General features: G+C 37.9%; 1 long non-coding RNA gene across 1 annotated transcript in view; it reads left to right on the top strand.

Moving 5' to 3' along the window:
* The window catches only part of LOC309664114, a 59,870-nt gene extending 41,262 nt beyond the window's left edge, over positions 1–18,608 (top strand). Inside the window, exon 3 of the long non-coding RNA XR_014265627.1 lies at positions 7,839–18,608. This is a non-coding gene — a long non-coding RNA (uncharacterized lncRNA). The remainder of the gene's footprint in view (positions 1–7,838) is intronic.
* Positions 18,609–24,672: the final 6,064 nt, after the last annotated feature.

The raw sequence follows: 24,672 nt of genomic DNA on the forward strand, positions 1-24,672 counted from the left end.
AATAGTTAATACTTAAAAAACCCTCCACAAAAATCCTTTAGACCAAAATGGCTTTACTGATGAATTATACAAAGAAATTTGGATGAAATATTATCAAACTCTTCAGGAAAATTTAAGTAGAATGAATGCTTCCAACTCATCTATGAGGCCAGCATTACCTTGATATCCAAAAGCAGACAAAAATATTACAAGGAAAGAAAACTATGGACCAATATCCCTCATGAACACAAGTAAAAATATTCTTTATAGCTTCTTAAAAGATTTAGAATACTTACGTAAATGTAATTCAACCATTTGTAAAAAGGATACTATATCATGACCAAATGGGGTTTATGCTAGCAATGCAGGAATGATTTACATTTAAAAAACAATAAATATATTTCAGCATTTTAACAGACTGAAAAAGGAAAATTGTGGATTATCTCAAAGATGATGGAAAAATCATTTAACAAAATACAACTATTTCTGATTGAAACTCTTTTCAAACTAGAAATAGAATGGAACTTTTTCAACCTGACAAAGGCCCCTTCAAAAACCCAGAGCTGACACTTTTAAAATACTATATATGTTTCTCCCTAAGAACAGGAATAAGGCAAGAACATTTGCTCTCATACTCCTATTCAATCTTATAATGTGATTCTAATCAGTGCAATAGGCAAGAAAAAGGAATAGACAATTACTACATTAGTCACAGTTGTATCTGAATATGCCTTTACTTTGCATTAATTCTTGAATATGTGCCTGATAAAATTTTACGCTGACAAACTTTTTCCTTCAGCACCTCAGAGAAGTAGTTCTGCCGATTTCTGGCTCCCAAAGTTTTTGATGAGAATTGAGCAAATATTTGGAATTACTGTTTCCCTGTCATGTTCTATTTCTGCTTTTTAAAAGTTTCCCTTTATTTTTGGTTTTTATCAATTTGAGTATGGTGAAACTAAGCATGGATTTCTTCATATCTACTATTCTTGGAGTTTGCTAACCTTTAGAAATGTGTATACTTATTTTTTTCACCAAATTTGGAAAAATTCAGGTGGTCGTCTTTCAAATTTTTTTCTCTGTTCTCTTTCTAGAACACCAAGTGCATGCATGTTCACCGTTTTGATATTGTTCAACAATTCCCTCAGTCATCATTTATTTTTCTCTTTTCTTTAAATAAGGTAATTTCTATTGGTCTTTCTTCAAATTCATTAAGTCTGTTCTCTTGTTATTTCCTTTCATTTATTATGTACTTCCAATGATATTTTTGAAATTTCAGAAATTGTGTTTTTTATCTCTAGAAGTTCCATTGGATTCTTTTTCATAGTTTTCATAGTTACTGTTTCTCTCCTGAGACTTCCTACTCAGGAAGTAGAAGTCCTACTGAGAAGATATTGTCCTTTACCTCATCAAGCACAGTTATAATAGTGGCTTTAAAATCCTTGCCTGCTAACTGCTAATTTCAGCATCTTGGGCTGTTGATTTTATTTCCTGTTGAGAATGGGTCACATTCTTTGGTTCTTGAAATGTTGATTAATTTGGGATTTTTATCCTCCCTTAGGCTAAAAGGCATAAACAAGTTTGTGTATTTTGTTCGGAATAGTTATTATCTGCATGAAGCCTGCTTTGGTAGAGATTACTCCAGCGTGCTAGAAGAAAAATAGTCATATATTGGCATTAACTCACTCTACAAACATATTTTATTTTAGTTAACTACACAATGCATTTTCCATTTCATGCATATTTAACTTTTGTTATTCTTTATTCTTTCTTGCATTTCCATGCTCCCTTCTGGGATCATTTTCTTCTGAATATTATAATATTTTCTTTAGCATAAATTTTGCTGGTAACAACTTCTCTCCATTTTTGTTTTTCTGAACATTTCTTTTTTTTTCCTCCACCTTAATACTTGTTGGTTGTTGTAGCTGGCTATAGACTCTTGTTAGAAGGTAAGTTTTTGAGCACACCGAAAATAATATTTCGTGATCTTCTGATTTGCATTGTTTTAATGTACTATCCATCATTATTGACTCTGTAAAAATACTTTTTTCTCTTAAAAAGATTCTCTTGTATATATATATATTTAGATATATTTTTAAATTATAATATGCCTAGGTGTTTTTTTTTTTTTCTTTTTCTTTTTTCTTCTTGGTATTTGCAGAATTTCTTAAATCTCTGCTTTGTTGTCTTTTGCATTATCATTTCAATTGCTTGAATCCGGCTGTCTCTCCTGTGTTCCTCTTGATTTCCTTTACACGTACATTTGACTTTTATATTATGACACTTATGTCCCTTGGGTTATTTTCTGTATTTTATATTTTTCTGTATTTCTAGACTTCTCAATATATATTTTTCTCATCTGTCTTCAAGCTCACTAATCTTGTTTTTGGCTAGGCTAGGCCCTATCTATCTCTACCCACTCAATTAATAACTTCTGAACTTTTTAGAGTTCTGAATTTTTAGTTCTAGAATTCCTGTGTGTTATGCTTTTTATATATTCTATTTAGTTGCCAATATTATGACTTACTTTATATATCCACGAATATTTAAGGTCTATATTAAACACTTCGCCTTTCTGAATACAGTTCAGTTTGTGTCTGTTTTAGTTATTTTTTGTCTCTTGTTTTGTGGTTATATTTCATATGCCTGAGTTTTTTAAGTTGCAACCCTAATGTTGTATGTGAAAACAATATAGACATCATTTGAGACCTAGTATAGTGTTATTCATCATTTAAAGGATTTCTCTTTGCTATAGGTAAGAAGCTAGAGTTACTAACAGTTCTGGATTATGTTAATCCAATCAGGCTCCAGTCTTTGCAAGGGCCAATTTATTTCCAGTTCACTTTTGTACCTATTTTATAACCTTTCTGGGTTGCAAACCAAAGGTGGTAGACCAGGGTGATTTACATGTGCTTTTTGTAGGTCGGCCCTAACTTCAACTTGCCTTCCTAGTCCTATGGTGAACTTTTTGATAGTTCTGCACATCTTTTCAATTCTTTGGGCACCTCAGGAGGAGTGTTCATTTGGCTCTAGGACGTAAGTGACACCAAATGTGACCTTTAGCATTTTATGCTTCTTTTTTTCTTCTAGTTTTTGCTTCATACATTTTCACTGCTTTTTTTTTTTAGCTCTCTGGGGCCTCAGACATATATTTTCTGAAGCATATTAGTTTTTCTTAGAGCAGCTTTTCTAATTATTCTCTTTAGGATAGATTTTCTGAGTTACATTCCTACAGATACTAGAGACAAAACAATACAATATAATAAGCTGAGAAAAATAAAATCTAATTTACTTTCTGAAACATTATTCATTGATGCATTTCTTGCCGCAGAATTCACGTTATAATGCTTCCAGAGATCTTCCCTTGGGAGGGTTTTCTATGGCAATTTTCTACTGATTGACTTGAATTCAGCAGCTGGCACATACATTCTATGGAGCGTTTAGGAAGGTGTTTAAACATACTGCGACATACAGTACTAAAACTATAGTATTGCAACACATAGTATTATAATATATTGTGTTAAAAACAAGACTACAGGCCCCAGAAGGAGTCACTTCTCTAAGCCCCACCGGATGGAAGCTTAATTATGGTTTCAGCTTTCCCAGAAATAGAACCCTAAACTGGTCAATCAGGAATCACCTGGTCAGCAGTTAGTGAGGTCATCTGCCCGATAGACCCCTCCCATCCCCTAAAGGAGGGTGACCTTGACACAACCAGTCCGCTATTTGCTGGTATAACTTCCTTGCCCCTGCTCCCTTCTGCCGATAAAAGTCTTTGTTTTGTACAGCTCCTAGGAGCTCCTTTCTACCTGCTAGATGGAATGCTGCCTGTATCAGCAATAGTTGAATAAAGTCAATAAGATCTTTAAAATGTACTCAGTTGAATTTTGTTTTTTAACAGTAGCAAACATAAATTAGTCTAGGTTGCCAATGCAGGCTTGGAATGAGGCAGACTGAGTTTATCACCTACTAGCGTTTGGACATGGAACAATTTACCTAATATCTCTATGCCTTGGATTTTTCAACTGTTGAATGAAGAAAACAGTATATTCTTAGAAAGTTTACGTAAGTTAAATATGAAAGCAGTAAGAACACTGAGTACTAATATGGCCCAAATACCCCATCACCAGTTTCAGAGTATTTTATTTATTCTCTTACCATATATATCATATCCTTTCCTGGGATTTTCTTGAACAACAATAGTCTTTATTATTGTCTGTCAGTCAAGCATTTGACACACAAACATTTAAAATAATTATACTAACAGTCTCATTTATCAGATATGAAGAAATTAACCATCAGGTTTGGGAATATAAAGTCATATACATAGTGAGGGTTTTTTCTCCTCTTCAATAAATAAAATAAAAAATAGGGTAAAGGCTTTACAAAGATAAAACCCAAAGAAAGGCAAAAATCAGCAGCTTTGGCTAAATATAATAAAGATTGCAGAGGATAACTAACACCCCAGACCCCAAATATCACCAATAAAGAGTAGAAATAATAATAAGAGAGAAAGAAGTACTAAAGTCAAGTTAGCTAATAAAGTTGACCTTTTTACAGGTCTGTGAAATAGTGAAATCATCCATCTGTTTACTGTGTCTAGATGTTCTAAGTGCTTTCATATAATTTTCCCAACTCCCCAACTCCCTTTTTTTTTTTCGGGAGGGAAGAAATCATTATGCTTCCTCCGCAAAGAAATTTTCCTCTTCAACAACCAATCTCCACCAATACCGCCCCAAATGTATATTCAATAGCATAAAAATGCTTGCTTTTTAGCACTATGCTATTTAGTATTATGGATGGCTACTATACGCAACCTAAACTTTCTCAGTGTTTGGCTATAAAAGAAGTTCAAGGAGGACCCAGCATTGCCCAGTCACTAAGTTTTGTCCTTTCACCCCCCAATTATCTGCTGCAAACACACATTACTATCCATCCTCATTGCCACCATTTCTCCATGGTTACAAGCATCTCACAAGGAAGAAAGTGACAGAATTGTGTGTGCTCTCCTTGCCCTCAGTCTTGCTTTTTCTAACGTATTCTTCACAAAGCAGCCAGAGTGAAATAGTTAATAAGGTTTAGTAACTTCACTCTCTTGCTTAAAATAAATCTGCCTTTTTATAGGCATCAGAACAAGTACAGACTCCTATCATAATGTACAAGAATACCTTCTAAGAGACTTTCATTTCAAAGACGTACCGGTGTTTCTAATAGCTGCAACTCAGGCCACTGTCTGCCATGCCCAGTACATTCCTCAGATACCTGGCTCTTTCCAGGAAACTTTATCTGTCAGACTCATATTTGGATGCACCATATACTAGCCACTGTGCCTGGAAGACCCTTCACCAGCCTTCCTAGCCTTCCCCCCAGGTCTATCTCCTGAACATCCACAGGTCTCACTTTAAATATCACATTACCTGTAAAGCCTTTCCTCACCCTGTACCTTTTCTTAGGAAATAAACTGACTTCTGCATCTGTGTTTACCTGTTCCTGCTGTAACGTAACATAACATGTCTTTCTGATTTGCTTTTATACAACAAGTGTCCTAGTATTTGGTACACAGACAATAATTAAAATAAGATTTATTGTTGAAATGATTTTTCCCATTAGACCCAGAAATCACTCGTGAACTCCATATATCGGACCTGCAACTGAGAAACAGGAGTTCTCGTTACTTACCCTTCAAGTGTTCGTTCTCTGGATCATGCCAGAGCACACTGGCATTATAATTATGAAATAGTTTCATAGAATTTCTCACGACATCCCAGAGTAAGGAGACAAGACAAGTAATTTATTTTCTGAGCAGCTTCTCCTATATCTCTCTCCCTTTTTTGTAATTGATTAACAATGTCAGGGATCAGGGCAAGCTGGGAATTTTAGACCTGATTTTGAGGAGAACAATGAGCTCTCAGAAATACCCGCACTTCAAGTCAGACTGTGCAGTATCAACATAACGCATTTAGGGCATGATAAGGAGCCGCCTATTGTTTCTGGAGATAAAGGGCTAGGGAAAAATGATACATACCTCTTCCCAAGGAGCTTACATACCAGACAGGGAAACTGACGTTAAACCAATAATGTATACAAACTGAGATGCGTATTCTGAAAATATGAAACATGGTTCTACAGGAGCTTAGAACAAAGGGCTGTGATCTAAACTACTATTTGAAAGAAAAGCTTGAGTTGAAATTAGAAGATGGTAAAATTTAACTGGCGAACAGGTGGAGAGCATTCCAGATGGAGAAACAGGATATGCAAAGACCTTGAATCAGCAAGAATCACTGCACAGCCCTGGAGTTGAAGAACACTCGGGAGGGGAAATGCAGAGCCAAGATGCTTATCAGCTTTGGGAAAGATTTTATTTTATCTTTGTCCTAAGAGCCTATGGAACCATTGATACATTTTAAAGACAGAAATGGCATAATCAGATTTTATTTGTGACTTGATATCTAAAAAAATCCCTATGGTTTAGCTTATCACCTCTCTTCATTCTAGTTCAAGAAGATGAATTAAATTACTGGAAGAACAAATAGAATGATCATATCCACTGAGATTCCTCAGTGCTTACTAGGTTGGCTGGAAAGAGGCATTAAAGAATTGAAATGAAATCCCCTTTGGTAACTTCACATACTGTCCCCTTGACAATCAGTTTTGATTTTGTTTCTTAGGTTTTTTTTTTTGAAGCTATGAATCCTTTGAGTATAGAACAGAAACTTTACTGCCAGGCGTACACACTAGTATGATATTTGAAGATGTAAAATCCTAATTTAATATAATAGGAAGAAAGAAGTTTCAAGCCATCTTTAATAAAAAAAAAAAAAAAAGGGCTTCAGAGGTCAGTATTTTGTATCAGAATTCAAAACAACTATAATAACCAGAAACTAGATAGCAATATAAACACTATTCCTTGGGGAAAGTATATATGCTTGAAATAAAAGTGCTTGGATATAAACATGATATTTAAACAGGGTTAGAACAACAATATGATCAGCTGTATACAAAGTGATTTAATCTAAAGCAAAATCTTTCAGCATTTGCATTCCATTTTCTATAGTTTATAGTATTGTGATGATACTGTCTCTTAAAATTTTAAATCACACTATATCATACCTGGATGTTTAAAAAACAAATAAGGAAAAACAAGTTTAACATTCTTTATCTCAAATAAATGATTCTTATCTAACAAGAAATGTAATTTTATGGATTTTCTGAGTATTAAAAAAGGGGCTCAAGTATAGGCTAGGGTTTGTAAAGTTTAAGAATTATTTTCTACATGCTATACTTTGAATTTTTAATTGATAATTATTTGTGGTATTTCATAATTAATGTATTTCAGAGAAATTATAAAATAAAAGTAAAATCTAAATGTAACGGCATTGATATACTTCATGTTGCTGGTAAGGTAGAAGAACCCACTGTCACCATACTTATTAAGTAGAAAGAACACAGGCATAGAATTAGAACTAACATTGAGATCAAGCTTCCTTCGAAGTTTTACAGTGGGTATTACATTTATATATATAAATGAGTAAAATATGCCCTACCCATAGGAAAAGTGTAAGCATTCAGTGTTATAGCGGAGAAGAGATAGTCCTCTCGCCTGGGTAATTGGAAGAGGTTTTACGAAAGACCATTGACAAAGAAGTGGCCAGAGTTTAGGAAAACCACATGGCAAAGGGTGGTGATCCAGGGCTAGTAACCATAAAAGAAAGAAAGAGTAGGTTGAAAGGCCCATCTAACAGGAGATCTGGTCTTGAGTGGAGGACACAGTCCACATGAGGAATTTTGCATGAAGGGACTCATGTATTACATATACTGACCTTACTCTCCCATTTTTTCCTTCTCTCTGGATCTTCTACCAGTGCGTACCTCTGGCCAAACTTACCTGGACGCTAGAAGATAAAGGATGCACATATACAACCTTTATAGCTCAGCCTCCTGGCACAGAGGAAGGTAGAGTACAGAGAAGAATAGAAGCAAATGGAAGAAATACAGCTCAGTAAGTACCAATAGATTTTTTTTTAAAGTAAACTTTTCTGGTTGAATGAGATGTTTAACAAATTATACATTTGATAAATTTTCACAAAGTGAAATGCAACCAATTCAGGAAGCAAGATAAATAAATGGTATTGGCGATGAGAATGCAGGAGATGTGTCGCCCAAAAACATTGGAAGTTATTTTTCTTGAGCTGTGAGCAGCCATTGAGCCTCTCAAAACTGGAAGTAATTTCCCTTGCCGATGACATGGAGCCCTTCTCTCCCTCTGCCTCCTGAATCCCTTTCAACACTTGTGCCTTGAATTCAGCTGCTTTAGGGAGAACCTTTTGGAACAGGGCTGAGGTTTGTCTATGTCCAAGGGGAGCTGAGTGACATACGCACCTGTCCAAATAGGTAGGAACTTGGGGAGAGGAGAACTCAAACTTTTATGACTCCACTGGGTACAGGGACTCAAGTCACTACTGTATCCAGTGTCGGGTAGGGGGTGGGGACGGTGCTGCTTCATCTGGATTTGAGTGATGGGGTTTCCTCAAGGTTCTCAAAGAAAGCTAAGGTGACCTTGTAGGGGGACCCCTTGGGCCAGTTTTGTGCTCTGCTATTGTTGCCTCCATCCCTGAATATATACTGGAAATTAATGTCATATGCTTGTACTTCTCCATCCCAAAGTGCCAAATTGGTTAGCTGCACCCTTTGAGAAGTGCTATTGGGACATACAGATCCTTACTATCTCCTCTTCCCTCCCAGGTGGTCCAACAGAAACAATTTGGGGAAGATGGGGAATCACAGCCCTAATTAAAGACCTAAAGGCAGCAGGGTTAAGAAGAGATGTGATAATATCTCTGGGCAGTGGCCGAAGTACAAAGAACTTACTTTGATAGACACGGTTAAAGGACATGGTAAATTTAAAGTATAAAAGTTGTAAATACATATGAAGTCCCCCTTTTTGAGCTACTTGACAAATCATTTTTTTGTGCATGGTGCAGGCAGTAGTCAACGTAGTTAGGATTATTTAAGGATGGCTCTCCTAATGGCAGACACAGTATCTCCGGGCAGTAGCCCTGTGTGCCAATCAAAAGGAGCATCTGGAGCTACGGGCTTACAGAGGGTCATCATGAACTGAATTCACTCCTTGGGCCTAGTGTCCCAGCTGTTCCAGATACTGCGGGTGGGGCTGAATCATCACACAGGCTGAGGGCCCTCGGTCGCTGTCTTGGACATTACCAATGCCCTATATTCTGTACCACTGGCAGCGAGGGACCAAGACTAATTCACACGCATGTGGCATGGCCTCCAATAGATGTCTGCAGTTCTCCCCTGCCATTTGCCACCAGCAATGGGTCAAGATATAGGACACTTCCGATATCCAACATTTTCACTGTGTGGGTGATGTCTGATCGATCAGCAACTCAGAACTTCAGTCTTAAGGTCTAGATGTGATGTTATCATAACCTACCAGCAGGAGTGGCTGAGAAACCCTGACAAAATGCAGGTCTGCTCGCCAAATCAAGTTCGCCAGGATTGTGTGGGTGGATTCCCAATGCAAGGTCCCTCCAGCAGTCTGGGGAAGACTTAATCCCCACCACCAAGAAGGAGACCCAACACCTGTGGAAGTTTTGGGAAATTGGAGGCAGTAGGTGCCTCACCTGGGCATTCTTGATCTTTTATGCCGGCTCCCTGCAAATGCACATGCTCTCAGTGGGCCCAGACCAGCTGTGGTGTGCGCGCTCTACCTCTGTGGCCTCTGCAAGTGTGAGCATCCCCCTGGGCTACAGTCTCTGGAGCTTTCTCCTCATTGCAGGATTACTCCACTGAGAGTGTGCTTGCGCTGTGCTTCTCCACTGGTTACTGACACCTCAAGTCCTTATAAGGCACTTGCTTTGACGCCCCAGCTGTAAGCACTGCAGAGGACCCTCAGGCAGAAAACTAAAAACGTGTAAATGTCCTTCAGTACCATTTCTGTCTTTCACAAGTAGACTCTTCTCCAGTTTCTGCCTTCTTTTGGTGACACTAGAGTGCTTTCAAATAGATTTTTTTTTCAGGCTTTATCCTTATTGTCCACAGGAGGTTTAGTCTGACGATCTATTCCACCATTACCAAAATCTGGAACCTCTAATTTTTTTAATTTACATTTCCCTAATGACTTAAACACATTTCCATGTGTTTAACGGAATTTTGGATACCTGAAAGCTACTTGTTCAAGTTTTAGCTCATTTTTCTCTTGGGCTGTCTTCTTTGGTTATGTAGACCTAGTTCATTCCCTTTGACCTCTTAGCAGCAGTGGTTTTTAGCCTGAAATGTGGGCTCGCATTCATATATTTTTGAACTTTTAGCTACAGGTTAAACATTAGAATATCATTTATTTTCCATTTTCAGCTGAACTTACTTTGTTGAACCTGTACATTTGGAATACACGCTGTGGTGACCAAGTCTGTCTGAAGCCTTGCCATTAGGAGAGCCATCCTTAAATAATCTTAACTACATTGACTACTGCCTACACCATGCACAAAACAATGATTTGTTAAGTAGCTCAAAAAGGGGGACTTCATATGTATTTACAACTTTTATACTTTAAATTTACCATGTCCTTTAACCGTGTCTATCAAAGTAAGTTCTTCGTACTTCAGCCACTGCCCAACAATCCTTATCTCCTTCCCGAACAACCTCAAAACCTCAACAGATTGGATTTATTCTTAATTTCTCCTGCAGTATATCTTTGATAAATAAAATATTTGAGACACATAACATCTTTGAGATACATATCAAGTTATCAGTAAGAAGATTCAGTATTATGCAGATGTGGGCTCTTTTCAAATACATAAGTTTAATATAATCTCAAAAATAATTTCAATTGGATTTCAATATTTATAAAGTAACTTTTAAAGAAGAAATAGTTAAAGCAGCTCTATGGCAAAAATAGTAGAAATTTTCCCAACCATATAGTAAAATGTTTTGTGGAACAACAGTAAGTAAATGAAGTGGCTTATAGTACAAAATAAGAGTAAGGTTAATCGCATGGAATATAAAGCGAGTTGATGTCATGTAAGTGGCATTTCAAGTGAAAAAAATACCAAAACATCATTAAAATTTCTATTCATCAAAGAGAAACTACAAATTTCAATGAACTATTTTTATCTACTGCATGTATAATAGTTAATTCCCTGTATACTTTACAATGTGGAAAAACAGGCCGTCATACAATACTGACAGTTTTTAAAACTAGTATATTTCTAAAGAAAATCTTGATAACATGTATCAATAATACAACTCCAAAATAAATTAGTCTCATTAAGACCAATTCCACTTCTAAGAACTGATATAAGAAAATTATTAGCTAAAATGTAAAAAGACAAGCACAAAAAGTGACCATAGAAAAAAATTGCTTATTGTACCCAAAGTCTTCTTTTTTTAAATTAATTAATTTATTTATTTATTTTTGGCTGTGTTGGGTCTTAGTTTCTGTGCGAGGGCTTTCTCTAGTTGCGGCAAGTGGGGGCCACTCTTCATCGCGGTGCGTGGGCCTCTCACTATCGCGGCCTCTCTTGTTGCGGAGCACAGGCTCCAGATGCGCAGGCTCAGTAATTGTGGCTCATGGGTATAGTTGCTCCGCGGCATGTGGGATCCTCCCAGACCAGGGCTCGAACCCGTGTCCCCTGCATTGGCAGGCAGATTCCCAACCACTGCGCCACCAGGGAAGCCCCCAAAGTCTTCTTTTTAAAGGAACTTGGTTAATTAATATTTTTTTTTAGAAAAAGGAATCATAAACCACTCAAAATATTTATCTGGTTATATCTTTATATTTAGGAATTTTTAATATTTTATAGGAGGAAAATGAAAATATATGAATGTCATGATTAAATTGTTTTTAAAAATAAAATTTATACATGTTTACATGCATACATACAAGTAAGATCCATTGTGATATACAAAAAATTCTAATGGTATTTTTCTGGAGGAATTATGGGTAATAATTTTTTGTTACACAATTCATTACATCACATTCTTTTTCGTACAGTCTTTTAAATTTTGAGCATGAATTCATTTAATAATCTGAAAAATCTATTTGTAATATTTTAGAAACAACTTTGAAATAATTTTACCCAGGGAATTATGAGTTATTTACATGTCAAATAATATTTTCAGGAAGTTGTGAATGATCTCTTCCTAGGAATGATAAAACATACTTCACAGAAGTTGAAGGAGATTATCACTATGGACTCATTCAATTCTAAATTCTGAGTCTATAGTTAATTTAGGTTTGTTTATAAACAGTATGCATTATGTATACATTTCTTGTATGGTGTCAGGGAAGAAAAATTTTCCTCTACCCTTCCCAGTTCTTCTGGCTGGTCTAATAAGTCAATTGACATGAGACATTAAAGGGAGAAAATCAAATTTAATTTCATATGAAAGGGGGCTCCATAAGAATATAAAGCACTCAGGAGAGTTAGGCAACTGACTCTATAGCTATTAGCTAATAGGGACTTCAAAGAGGGAGGAAGACCCTCTTTGAAGGGAAGGGAAGAGCAAACTTTTGGTCAACAAGAGTTGCCCTGTCCTGTGGAGAAGTCTTTCTCAGGTAAAACAAAGTTACCTTAGGTGACAGCTCTCTTCCTGGTGCATCCCCCCTATCTAAATTATTTTAAGCTGTTAAGGGGAGGTTAAAAAGAAAAACTTCCTGAGTGTTCTGTTTCTTAAAAATAATCAGCCTAACATAATTCTCATGCCAAAGAAACACATTTTGGTGTGGCAAAATTTGCTCCCCTACAATGCTTATAGAAAAAAAATCATATTCGTATTTAGTACAGACAGTACTTGATTAGACAGTGCCTAAATTATTGTTAAAGTCATTTACCTTCCTCTGCCTCCATGCCATAAAATTCATTTATATTAGACCCTTTAAAGTAGGGAACAAGTCCTACAGTTTAATTGCATCTTTCCATGTTACCAATCATAATACATTCAGTTACTAATCAAAAGATAGAAGTTAGCCTCATGATGTCAGGGAATATGTTCTCTTTACTTTTTTTGTTAGCTCTAGTATCTAGAATGTACCTGGAACAGAATGAGTATTCACTAACTATTTGTTAAAAATGAATAACGTTTGATAATGAAGATGAGTTTGCGAGACTTAAAACAAGGTAATTAATAATATTTCATATATCTCTACCCCACTATTTTATATGTCTTCCTTGCAATCAAAATTTATCAAGAACTTGGTGATTTTTAATCATATTTGCCATAGAACTACCTGACATCGAGCATTTGAACAATGCTCTGATTTGTTCATATTTAATATCAGCTTCCAAATTCTACATTAAAGCACAATGTTTTTTAAACTACTTAGGCTTTGGTAAAAGGCCAGATTTGACGGCAAGGAGGATGTGATCAGTGATTATCACACTCCTAGATCATAAAGCCAAGAAAAAAGAGACGAGGAAATGGGTGATATTGTGGTGAACCACAGCTTATTGGCGGTAGCTGAGTCACATCATAAAACTGTCATTCAATCCAGGAAAGGGAAACTCCGGTATTGCTTCTAATTTTTCTCTGAGCCCTGTTCGTGGTAGGAAAACTTGTGAACAACCTTCTGTTAATAGCCAGTCAAATGCTCCTTTTTTATTTGCAGAAATATTTTCTTGAGAAATATTTGTATTGACCTTTCTTTAGGAAATACACACAAAAATGTGAACATTTTTATTTTAATAAAGGTCAAAATCCATTTAATAATCAAAATTCAGATGCATATTAAAATCTGGGGATAAAAAAATATTGTTATTCTTGTTCCTCTCTTCTTGTGTTACAGACTGAATTGTGTCACTCCAACATTTATATGTTGAAATCCTAACCCCCAGTGTGACTATATTTAGAGGTAGGGCCTTTAAGGAGATGCTGGACCTTAGCTAAATGAGGGCATAGTGTGGGACCCTAATCCAATAGGACTGCTGTCCTGATAGAATGAGGAAGAGACATCAGAGATCTCTCTCTTCACACAGAGAAGAGGCCACGTGAGGACACGGAGAGAAAGCGGCTGTCTTCGTGCCCAGAAGAGGGCTGTCACCAGAAAACAGCCCTGCAGGCACCTTGATCTTGGACTTCCAGCCTCCAGAACCGTAAGAAAATACATTTCTGTTTTTTAAGTCACCCAGCCTGTAGTGTGCTGTTATGGCAGCCCTAACAGTAATACGAGAGTCGATAATAGTCTCCTTTGCTCTTTTTATTATTCGAATAGAATTGAGGGTGGAGTTCCCCTAATGTCAAGTTCCACTCAAGCATGTGCTATCAGACTTTTCATTTTCTTCAAGCATCACTAACCACCATAGGTGTCAGCCACCCCCGAACTGCTGTTTCTGTAGTCTTGTTCATAGAGCGGAGTGTGCGGACTCAGAGCTCGTTCCATTTTCTGGGCGGGGTGTGCCTCCTTCTGGAAGGCTTTGCACTAGATGTGACTAAGGGGATGGAGGTGCCCTAAGAGTTTCCAAATGGCCGGAGGTGTCATTGCCTACCATGAGGCTCCCTCAGCAGGCCGTGTGCTGACCCAGGCATCTCTTCATGCCAACACTGCGACCCTTTACTGAGTGTCCCTGCCTGTTCCTTTCCCACTGCGTGTTTACTTTACATTAATATAACTTGAATGCCAAATAAGCTGTTGTTCGTGCCAAAGCTGCTGTCATTCTAGCTGGGTAGAAGCAAGTGTTACAAGTAAACGGGAGAAACCCTTTCAGGGTAACAGACAAATCAAGGTTGACACTTCCTCGTTTATAGAGTTAAACATTTTCAAGGTGAGAGACCGAAATGTCTACTGACAGGAACCATTAAACTCACCGAGTGATGGTGAAAAATAAGTAAGTCACAGCTAGAAGGACCTGTTTTCTCCAGTGGAATAAAAATACCGGAATTTAGCTGTGTAGTCACTGTGGAAAAGGAGTCAAAACAAAAGGTCAACGGGGAATTCGAAGGGGGCAGCAGGGTTTTCGGCATCCTGTCATAGAAAAATATTCCTTTAATCTAGGACATATGCAGAGGTTCAATCAACGTGATTGAAATAATCCTGAAATAAATCAGATAACTAAAAAAGGAGTACTTTTGCTGTATATAATTGCTTCAACGATAGAGAACCAATACTCACTGGAAAGCATGTAACTTTCTGAATGTTAAGAGAGGTTGATTTTTTTTTTTAATTATTTGTTTTATTTATTTATTTTTGGCTGCGTTAGATCTTCGTTGCAGTGCGCGGGCTTCTTATTGTGGTGGCTTCTCTTGTTGTAGAGCACAGACTGCAGGCACGCGGGCTTCAGTAGTTGTGGCTCGCGGGCTCTAGAGAGCAGGCTTGGTAGTTGTGGTGCACGGGCTCAGCTGCTCCGCGGCATGTGGGATCTTCCGGGACCAGGGATTGAACCCGTGTCCCCTGCATTGGCAGGCGGATTCTTAACCACTGCGCCACCAGGGAAGCCCGAGAGGTTGATTTTATGAGTTCCAAGATTCCGCTGAGATATGACATCCCACAGTTATAAACCAAACCTCCACTGTGATTTAAATTCATCTTCATTTATATAGGACATGGCTGTCCCCCCAACTATTTTCGTGATACCTGTGTCACATCTATATTGTGATAGATGGCATATACAGCGATGTATACCCAATAAAATCTTGTGCAAAAGTGTACGCTCGCCAACTTACTTACAACATTAGCATAATCACCAGCAAGGTAAAAAAAAATACAAAGTTACCTGTGTACTGGAAGTGCCCCCTTACTTCCCTCTGATCCCTGTTCACACTACTTTTTTACGCTAAAACTTCATTCTGATTTCCACGCTAATCACTTTCTTGCTGATTTTTAGGATCTTTTTTTCTTAAACATGTATCCCTAAAAACTAAAATGAATGGAATTATACGAATATGGATAATTCTGCAGTTGTTTCTTAGCTCAGTATTACATTTTAGAGAATCGCCCACCTTGTTCTGTGTGTGTGTGCAAGTATCTCTGATGGGTCTATAGTCAGGAGTGGGTTTTCTGGGTCATAAGATAAGAGTATCACCAAATAGAGGAAATATAAATTACCAAACTGTTCACCACAACGGTCAGACTAGGTTACTTACCCAGTAGGATTGTAGGTGAGTCTCTGTTGTATCACTTTTTTCTTTCAGCAATTATGGTTAATGGGTAGTAGGATTGCTTCGTGGATTTAGTTTTCATTTCCTTAATTATTATTGAGACTGAACATCTCTTTTTGACTAATGTAACCGAGCAAGGGCTCATGTGCTGGAGGTGCAGAAACCCAACCTGATAGTGGGCATTTGCAGCAAAGTAAGAGTCTATTGCAGGTGCCAAGCAAGAGAGTAAGAGACAAGCATCAGACCCACTCCCCCTTGGTCTGTAGCTGTTATTTATTTTTTTAAAGGGGAGAAACAAAGAGGCTAGGGTTAATCATTGTCTAGTGACATTTCTGTGACCTTTCTTCATCATGGTTTCAGCAGTCAGGATGTCTCTGGTTTCTGAGTCTCTGGCCGGGTGGTCTATGGCTGGGGTCCATGGCTGGGGCTCATCTTGCCCTGGAGACACAACCTGAATTTGTATGATAATGGTGCGTGTCTAGAATAACAGTTTTAGTACACTAACGATGTTATCGACAACAGCTATTTTAGTCATCTGACTCTGGTTGATGAGTGTTCAGTGAGCACCGAATTAAGATCAGAGGGGACAAGAAAGGGAAAAAAGTTTTGGATGGAGAGATGAATCATAAATTCGGCAGGGGAACTCGATTTTAGGGGACTTGGTTTCACTAATTAGGTCAAAAACATTTCCTTTTGGAAATCCTCCCTTGTGAAGAGCCTTTATAAGTCTCTTAAGCATTTTTCCTTTGGGTACGTTGGTTTGGAGGAGTTCTTCATAAATTATTTCCTTAGATGACATTTGTTGATTACATGTGTCAGAAATATCATTTCTTACTCTTGGCTTGCCTTTTCTCTACTGGTATCTTTTGATAAATAGAAATTATTATTTTAAATATAGTATAATTAATCATATTTTCCTTTATGGTTGATAACTTTATGTCTAGCTTAAAAAATATTTTCCACCCAAATAGTAAAGGTATTCTCCTATATTATATTTTAAAAACTTTGTGTTGCTTTTATATTAGATCTGTGTTCACCTGGAATTAAGTTTTTGTGCATGTCGAGGTGGGTCGAGGGTGCTTACTTTTTTCTCTTTTTTCTTTGAGGGTAGAAGGTAAGGAGTATCACATTGTCAAGACAACATTTGAAGATGTGTTCCTCCTCACTGCTGTGCAGTGCTGCCTGGGTTTATACACACATCTGTCTTGTCCAGGGCTCTATTTTACTCTGTCTCTCCTGTCCGTCACTGAGCCAGGACCCGCTGCCTACATTATGCAAGTTTAAAACAGCTCTCAATATCATTTATAGCCAATCCTCCCTCTTATTCTTCCAGAATGTCTTATCTACTCTTCCCCTTTGTATTGACATAACTATATTAAAATCAGCATGTCAGTTGCCACCCGGAGCAAACACATTTCTAGTACTGTGATTGGAATTGTTGTTCTTACGGTGATCAGTTCAGGGAGAATTGACATCTCTAAATATTAAGTATTTTAATCAAAAATTATGGCATATAGTATATCTCCACATTGATTTCTCTCAATTATAAAAGGTATATTTTTGCTTTACCTCTGTATGTTATCAGTTTTAGAAATGTAACTGATTTTTCTAAATAACCCTTTTTATCTTTCCATCATTGATTAATATATTCTTTAGGATTTTTGAATCTATGTCTACAGAGAGATTTGTCTGAGCGTCACTTTCTCCTTAGAACTGTAAGAGATTCTTATACCAAAGTTTTGCTTGTCTCATGTAATGGATGGATAAGTGTTTCCACTTTTTATATTCTCTGGAAATATTTATTCAGTCAGCAATATGTCTTTCTTAGATGAGTGATAAGATTTGTTGGTGAAGCCACGTGAGCCTGAAATTAAGGGAAGGCTTAAAATTGTGAGATTTAATATTTTTAATAAGTATAAGATGTGTAATTTTTCTCTTTTTGCTCTGAATTTTGATAAGATGTGTTTTTCTAGGCCTTTGAGCATTACCCCTAACTTTTCAAATTTACTACCTTAAAACTGTTTATAATGTCCTTATTTTATAAGGACATTATAAACATTAAATATTCATAGAAACTGTATTGATTTCCCACTCTTATCAGTGAGGTTTATTGTTTGTGCACTTTTTTGTTTCTGCTGTTCAGTCTCATCAAGAATTTATTGAATTTATTTAATACATTCAAGAATCAACTTTAGGCTTTGTTGGTCTTCTTTATTTCATTTTTTTTTATCTTATTCATTTATTCTCTTTTTCATTTCCTTCAGCCTTCCTTCTTTGTGAATGAATGGGTTTGATTTAATATAAAAAAGATTATTCTGCAAGTCAGCCTCATGTCAGAGGCTTACCCAGTATCAGGCTTCACTCATCTATACTTGTGTTGAAATGAGATGTTTACCTTCATTTTTGAAGATTTTTGCTGTGTTGGAGAATCTAGGTTGGTGGTTGTTTTACTGGCTTCCATTATTTTATATTGAGAAATCAACACTCATTATTGTCATTGCCCCTCCGAATGTACATCTCTTTTTCCTCTGCCCCCCTTCCCCAAGAATTTTCTCTCGGTTTCAGTCTTGCTGTGCCTGCCTGTGACCTCCCTTCTCTTTCCCTTTCTTGGGGCTCAGAGAAGTGCCTGGATGCCTTTGCTACTCTGGAAAACTCTCAGACACCATGTCTTCAAACACGGCTTCTCTCTCCTCTTCTTGTAGCATCTGACTAGGTGTTTGTGATCCTCTCTGCCCTATGCCATGTGCCCTGATTCCCATTTCCCTCCTGTTGTCTCTATAATTTCATGTGGATGTTTTCTACTGAAAATAATTCTCCCTCCAGTTGTTGTGGTAGGAATGGCCCCCCAAATGTCCATGCCTTAATCCCTGGAATCTGTGAACACTTTACATGACATGACAAGAGGGGCTTCACAAATGGAAATAAAGTCACAGACCTTAACATAAGAAGGTTATCCTGGATTGTCTGGTGGGCCCAATCTCATCACATGAGCCCTTAAAGCAGAAGACTTTCTCTGGCTAACAGGACAGATTAGACAGAAGAGAGAAGCTGATGCAGAGGAAGTTGAGGGATTTGTGGTACAAAAAGGATTTGACCTGCTGTTGCTGACTCTGAAATGTGGGGACCCACACGGACCAGACAGAGGACTCTAGCATCTCAGGGCAGCAACCCTCTAACAGCAGCAAGGACTGGGGTTTTCAGTCCTACAACCCCAAGGAATGGAATCTGACCAACAACCTGAATGAGTTTGGAAGTGAGTTTATCCCCAGATCTTCCATAAGGGAACACAGCCCAGCCACACCTTGATTTTGGTCTTGGAGACTAAGCAGAAGACCCCTTTGGGTCGTGCTATACCCACACTTCTCATCTACAGGACTCCCAGATCATAAGTAGGTGCTATATTAAAGCCACAGAATTGGTGCTGATTTGTTACGCAGCTGTGGAAAATGGATACATTTGTATAGTCTGCCATTAAATCAGTCATGTCCCTAGTATCAGTGACCATCTGCTTCCCTGTGTGTAAATTTCTGTATCTGTGGTTTCTGCTCCTTCCATTTCATGTTGGTTTACTCCTTATGTGCACTTCAATTTTTGTATTGTTTGCCAAACATTGTATTTTCAAAATTATTATTGAAATAATTTGATTTCAAATTTAGGTAGAATGATTGTGTCATCTTCCAGAGATTTTCTTTTGCTTGTGAGACAGGAAAGGGGCAGGGCACAACCTTTAAAAGAATACCATAGCCCGAGGACACGACAGAAACTGATTAGAACCAATGAGGTCCAAGATGGCGGACGAGTTGACTTCCACTAGACCTTGACCCTCAGTATACACTCACTGTAACACATCAGCTAAATCACACACCCATAGGTGCCATGACAGTTCCAAGGCCGACCATAAAAGGTCAAAAAGTGGGTGGTGGCCCAATTCCTGGAAATCCCCACCCCTTCCCCCAAATAGCTGGAATACTCCTCCCATTCCTCCCACTCTCAGGAGCTGAGATTATTTGTAGCTAAAATGCAATCCCTGTGAACATTTGTATAATTTCTTGTTTTACTTACATCCTGGGGTGCCGTCTTTCTTGTGCCTCAACCACACATTCCCAGTCTGGCTCTGGACATCCATCTTTATCCCTTCTGCCCAGATCAGTAATTCATCACTACCTTGTTGGGTCTCCAGTGCCCTCCAGCAGACATTTCTTATATTTTGTACAGCATTTTTAGCTTTTGGAAGCAAAAATATTATTCCAAAGTAAACCTTACTTTAAACTTTGAAAGCAAAAGGGTCTCTATCTTCCCAACTGTTTAATTTGAAATCCTACATTTAATATAAAACTTGTAAATAAATATACCTACATGCTATTTGATATATAACCCGGTGAGTCTTTAAGAGCCTTGGCTATGGAGCCAAACTACTTGGGTTCAAACTCTTGTTCTGGTATCTATTAATGTGTGACCTTGAGAAATGTACCTAACTAATCTCTGCTTTAATTATCTCCTTTGTAAAATAGAGATTATAGCGGTACTTCTTCCAAAGGGTAATGGTGACGATTGAATTCGTTAATGTGAGCATAATAATGAGAGCATTGCCTTCACCTAGTAGGAAATTAATTAAATATATCTCTAAATTTTATTAGAAGATGTTTCTAGTGAGAAGAAAGTTAGGTGTTACAGCCACCAATTTGCCTATATTTTCTGTTTATAAACAACTTCTTAGCCAGTGCTGATGTTTTTCAATGTCATAACTCTCTCTTTCCTCTCTAATAGAAAGGTAAAAGTTTAATGAATCTATCCTCTACTGCACAACTTGCATGTAGGGTGACTTAGATGAGTCATAGGATTTGCATTTTCCTTGCTATTGATTGACTTAGATGTGGGCATGCAATGCAATTCTGACCAATAAGTAGGTGCAAGTTTTTGAAGGCCTTCTTGGAAATGAAGGACACCAAAAGGAGCAGTCCCTGCACTGCTGCTTTAAGAGGTATATGACTGTGGTGCTTGGCAATCTTTAAGGAAACTAAGCTGCCTGCAGAGAACAGCAGAGATGGAAGGGAGCAGGGGCCCTGGTGACATCTTGGTGCTACTGAACCCAACAGCTTTGTAGCCAGCCACTCTGTATCCTGGTTGTCTGAGAAAATACAGGGTGTGTTGTCATTGTTTACGACAAGTTAACTGAGGTGCAGCCAAAGCTGTTTTACCTGATGCAGTCAGCATCCTCAGTTCTTTCCTCTGCGTGAATACCCTGTTAATCCATCCCCTTGGGTGCCTTGAAGGGTCCATGTGGACAAGTTTTCTGTTTAGGAAGCATGCTAAAACTGGGGGTGAGGGCAATGAAAGGTAAATGTCCCTTTATTTACAGTATATTTTTATACTGAAATAGGGATCTATGTCTATTGATGTCAGATGATCAGTATTCACATAATTGTTCACCAAGTACTTGAAAACAATTATTCATTTTCTCTCAGCCTTCCTTCAGTTTCTTTAATCTTTGCTCATAAATCATCCTTCCCTTAATCATTTTTGTGTCTTTTCATTGGACACCTTCCATTTCCTTCCACATTCACCTTAAGATGGGAGCATGGGAAAAGAAGAGAGGAACAAAAGAACAGTCAAAATAAAATTTCTGACCAATTTCACAGCAGCCCCAGCTGGCCAAGGGAAAACAGAAATGCACTGCCCATTTTCTTTATGCATTAAGGAGGAAACAGTAATTGGGATCTCTGAATTAAAACATCTGCCTTATTTACCTGTGACAGAGGGCGACCAGGAATGAGTTTCAGGGGAGCCTTTTTATCATGAGGTTATTCAGTGAATGGGCTTTAAAACAGAGCAGAGGAATGAAAGAGGAACCTTTCTGTGATCAGCCTCTGTGATGTGAGGCTGATTAGTGGTTAAATTGCTTTAGGTCTCTTATCAAACGATGTTTGCCCTGTATTACTAGGCAAAGTTTAAACCTTTGCTATCAGGATAGTGGATGATGTCAAAGAAATCAAGGCAGTCATTTGCTTATTTTACCATATCTGGGGAAAATAAGAAGAGATTACAATTGCATTGAATAGCTATCTGAAAAAATTTTCATTTCCCAAATTTCCATAATATTGTCATTCTCAGTGGAATGTGTTATTTATTTTATCTCTGATATGGACATAACTTATTACTATGTGTCATTCTTCATATGTTTACAATTCCCAATGGATGGTGATAAATTGTATTTATTAAGATTGGAGAAATGAGTCTGGAGGGTTTTATTTAATATCTATTTTATCAGATGCATATTTGATTATCAGTTTTTACATGTGCATGATAATGATGAATGGGTAATTTATATGCATATAATTGAACAAAGGCAAAACAAAACTTGTCCAAATAGAACTAAGACTGCATTTAATGATTTAAATTGAAACATTTTCATTTTGTAAAGTAATGAACCAAGTTACAAAAAAAATACTTAGTATAATGTAACACCTGCATAATAGTCAAGCAACATTCTAGAAAGATAACTTGGTGAGTGGGGCCCCTGATGGTTTTATGTTTTTGCCATCATGCATTTGGCAACCTGGTAAAGCCTAGTGACCAATCTCAGAATAATCATAATAGTGGTTAATAGTAATAACAACAACATATGTATATATACATGCATAAACTAAAATATAAAATTATGAAGGCAGCTATGTTTATTGAAATAAATGTCAAAACATAAATGTGTGGTATAGTAGCATATATAAATCTTTAATAATGCATTACCCAGTGAGGTATAGCCATGGCTCTGATAATTTTAAACTAGTGGTAAAGGTAAATGATATTTGAGAATTTTGCAATAATTTAAAAGTCATATAAAATTATCTGTAATTTCTATTGGTGACAAAATTACAGGTGCTCATAATACTACTGTGATATGTTGCCTGGATTCATTAATAGAAAAATACTAAATTTCAATTAGATATTAGTAAAAATAAAGGCACAATTTCTCATTCGCATTCCTGGGCCCACTGATTTCTGTCTATGGACATTTGGGGACTCATAATTTCCATAATTAGACGCCCTTGGATGAATCAAGGCTGTTGGCAAACCTGGCCTTTCCCAGTCAGAAATCCTGGCTTTCCTAGTTAATAATTGTGAAACTTTGGAAGAGTCCTTCCACCATTCTGAACTTAATTTTATAATCTAAAAAGTAGAAAGCATAACAATATCTATTTTTCAGTTATATTGTCACTGAGCTATCTCATAGCAATGCATAATATATGCTCTCAAAACACTGCAAGACTTCTTAGGTTATAAAAATATATTACAGTTTTTTTTGCTTTTAAATGCATAGTTAGTTTAATCAATATATTTCGAATCCTGGTGGGTGTCTGTGTGTGTGTATACAAGTGTATTTAAGTTCAATCTCCAACAATATTGCATAGTAAGAATAATTTCATTCTTTTACATTTTCAACTCATTTAGTCTTTTATACTTCTACTTTTTCATACTTCTTTCCCGTTCAGATCAGCCCTTTCTTCTCTCATTGTTCATCTTCCTAGAACTACTGCATGAACGGCCACCCAGAGCCGTGCTAAAATCCTTTCTTGGTTTGGCCTTGACTGCAGCAACCTGCAGACCTTGTCTCAGATTCCAGCCCGTATCCCTGACCCTCTTATGCCTCCTTCAGCTGTTGCCTGAACCTTGAACTGCCCTTCAGGCTTACACCCCTCCCGCATGTGCATTAGTTTCCTATCGCTGTTATAACTACTGCCCACAGAGCCAGGGGCTTGAAAAACACACGTTTATTGTCTTGCTGTTCTGGAGGTCAGAGTCGACAGCGGGTCTACCTGGTGCTGGCAGAGCTGCGATGCTCCCCGGAATCTGTACCCCTGTCTCCTCCATCTGCTAGAGGCCCCCCTGGGTTCCTGGTTCATGCCCCTCCATCTTCAAGGGCATCAGGGACTGCTTGGTTCTTTCCCATGTGCATCGCTCTGACCCTGACTGTCCTTCCTCCCTCTGCCATGTTTAAGGGCCCTTGTGGATACACACACACACTGGGCTTAGCCAGGTAAGACCAGGGTATTCTCCCTCTCTTGAAATCAACTGCTTCGTGAACCCCTTTGCACAGAACACCACATTCCCAGGTTCCAGGCATGAGGACCTGGACCTCTTTGGGAGGCCAGGGGTCTCTTCACGGCACCAGGCGATGATGATGAGATGCTTTTTTTTTTTTAAGAGCCCCAACTGTGAGGTGAGTGTGACAAGGATACTGAGACTGAGGATTTTTTTTTAATTTATTTATTTAATTTATTTATTTTTGGCTGCGTTGGGTCTTCGTTGCAGTGCGCGGGCTTTCTCTAGTTGCGGCGAGCAGAGGCTACTTTTCGTTGCGGTGCGCGGGCTTCTCATTGTGGTGGCTTCTCTTGTTGTAGAGCACGGGCTCTAGGCACCTGGGCTTCAGGAATTGTGGCACGTGGGCTCAGTAGTTGTGGCTTGCGGTCTCTGGAGCGCAGGCTCAGTAGTTGTGGCACACAGGCTTAGTTGCTCCGCGGCATGTGGGATCTTCCTGGACCAGGGCTCGTACCTGTGTCCCTGCATTGGCAGGCAGATTCTTAACCACTG

This window comes from Balaenoptera physalus, assembly GCF_965194825.1.
Source record: "Balaenoptera physalus genome assembly, chromosome: 7".
Classification (NCBI taxonomy): Eukaryota; Metazoa; Chordata; class Mammalia; order Artiodactyla; family Balaenopteridae; genus Balaenoptera; species Balaenoptera physalus.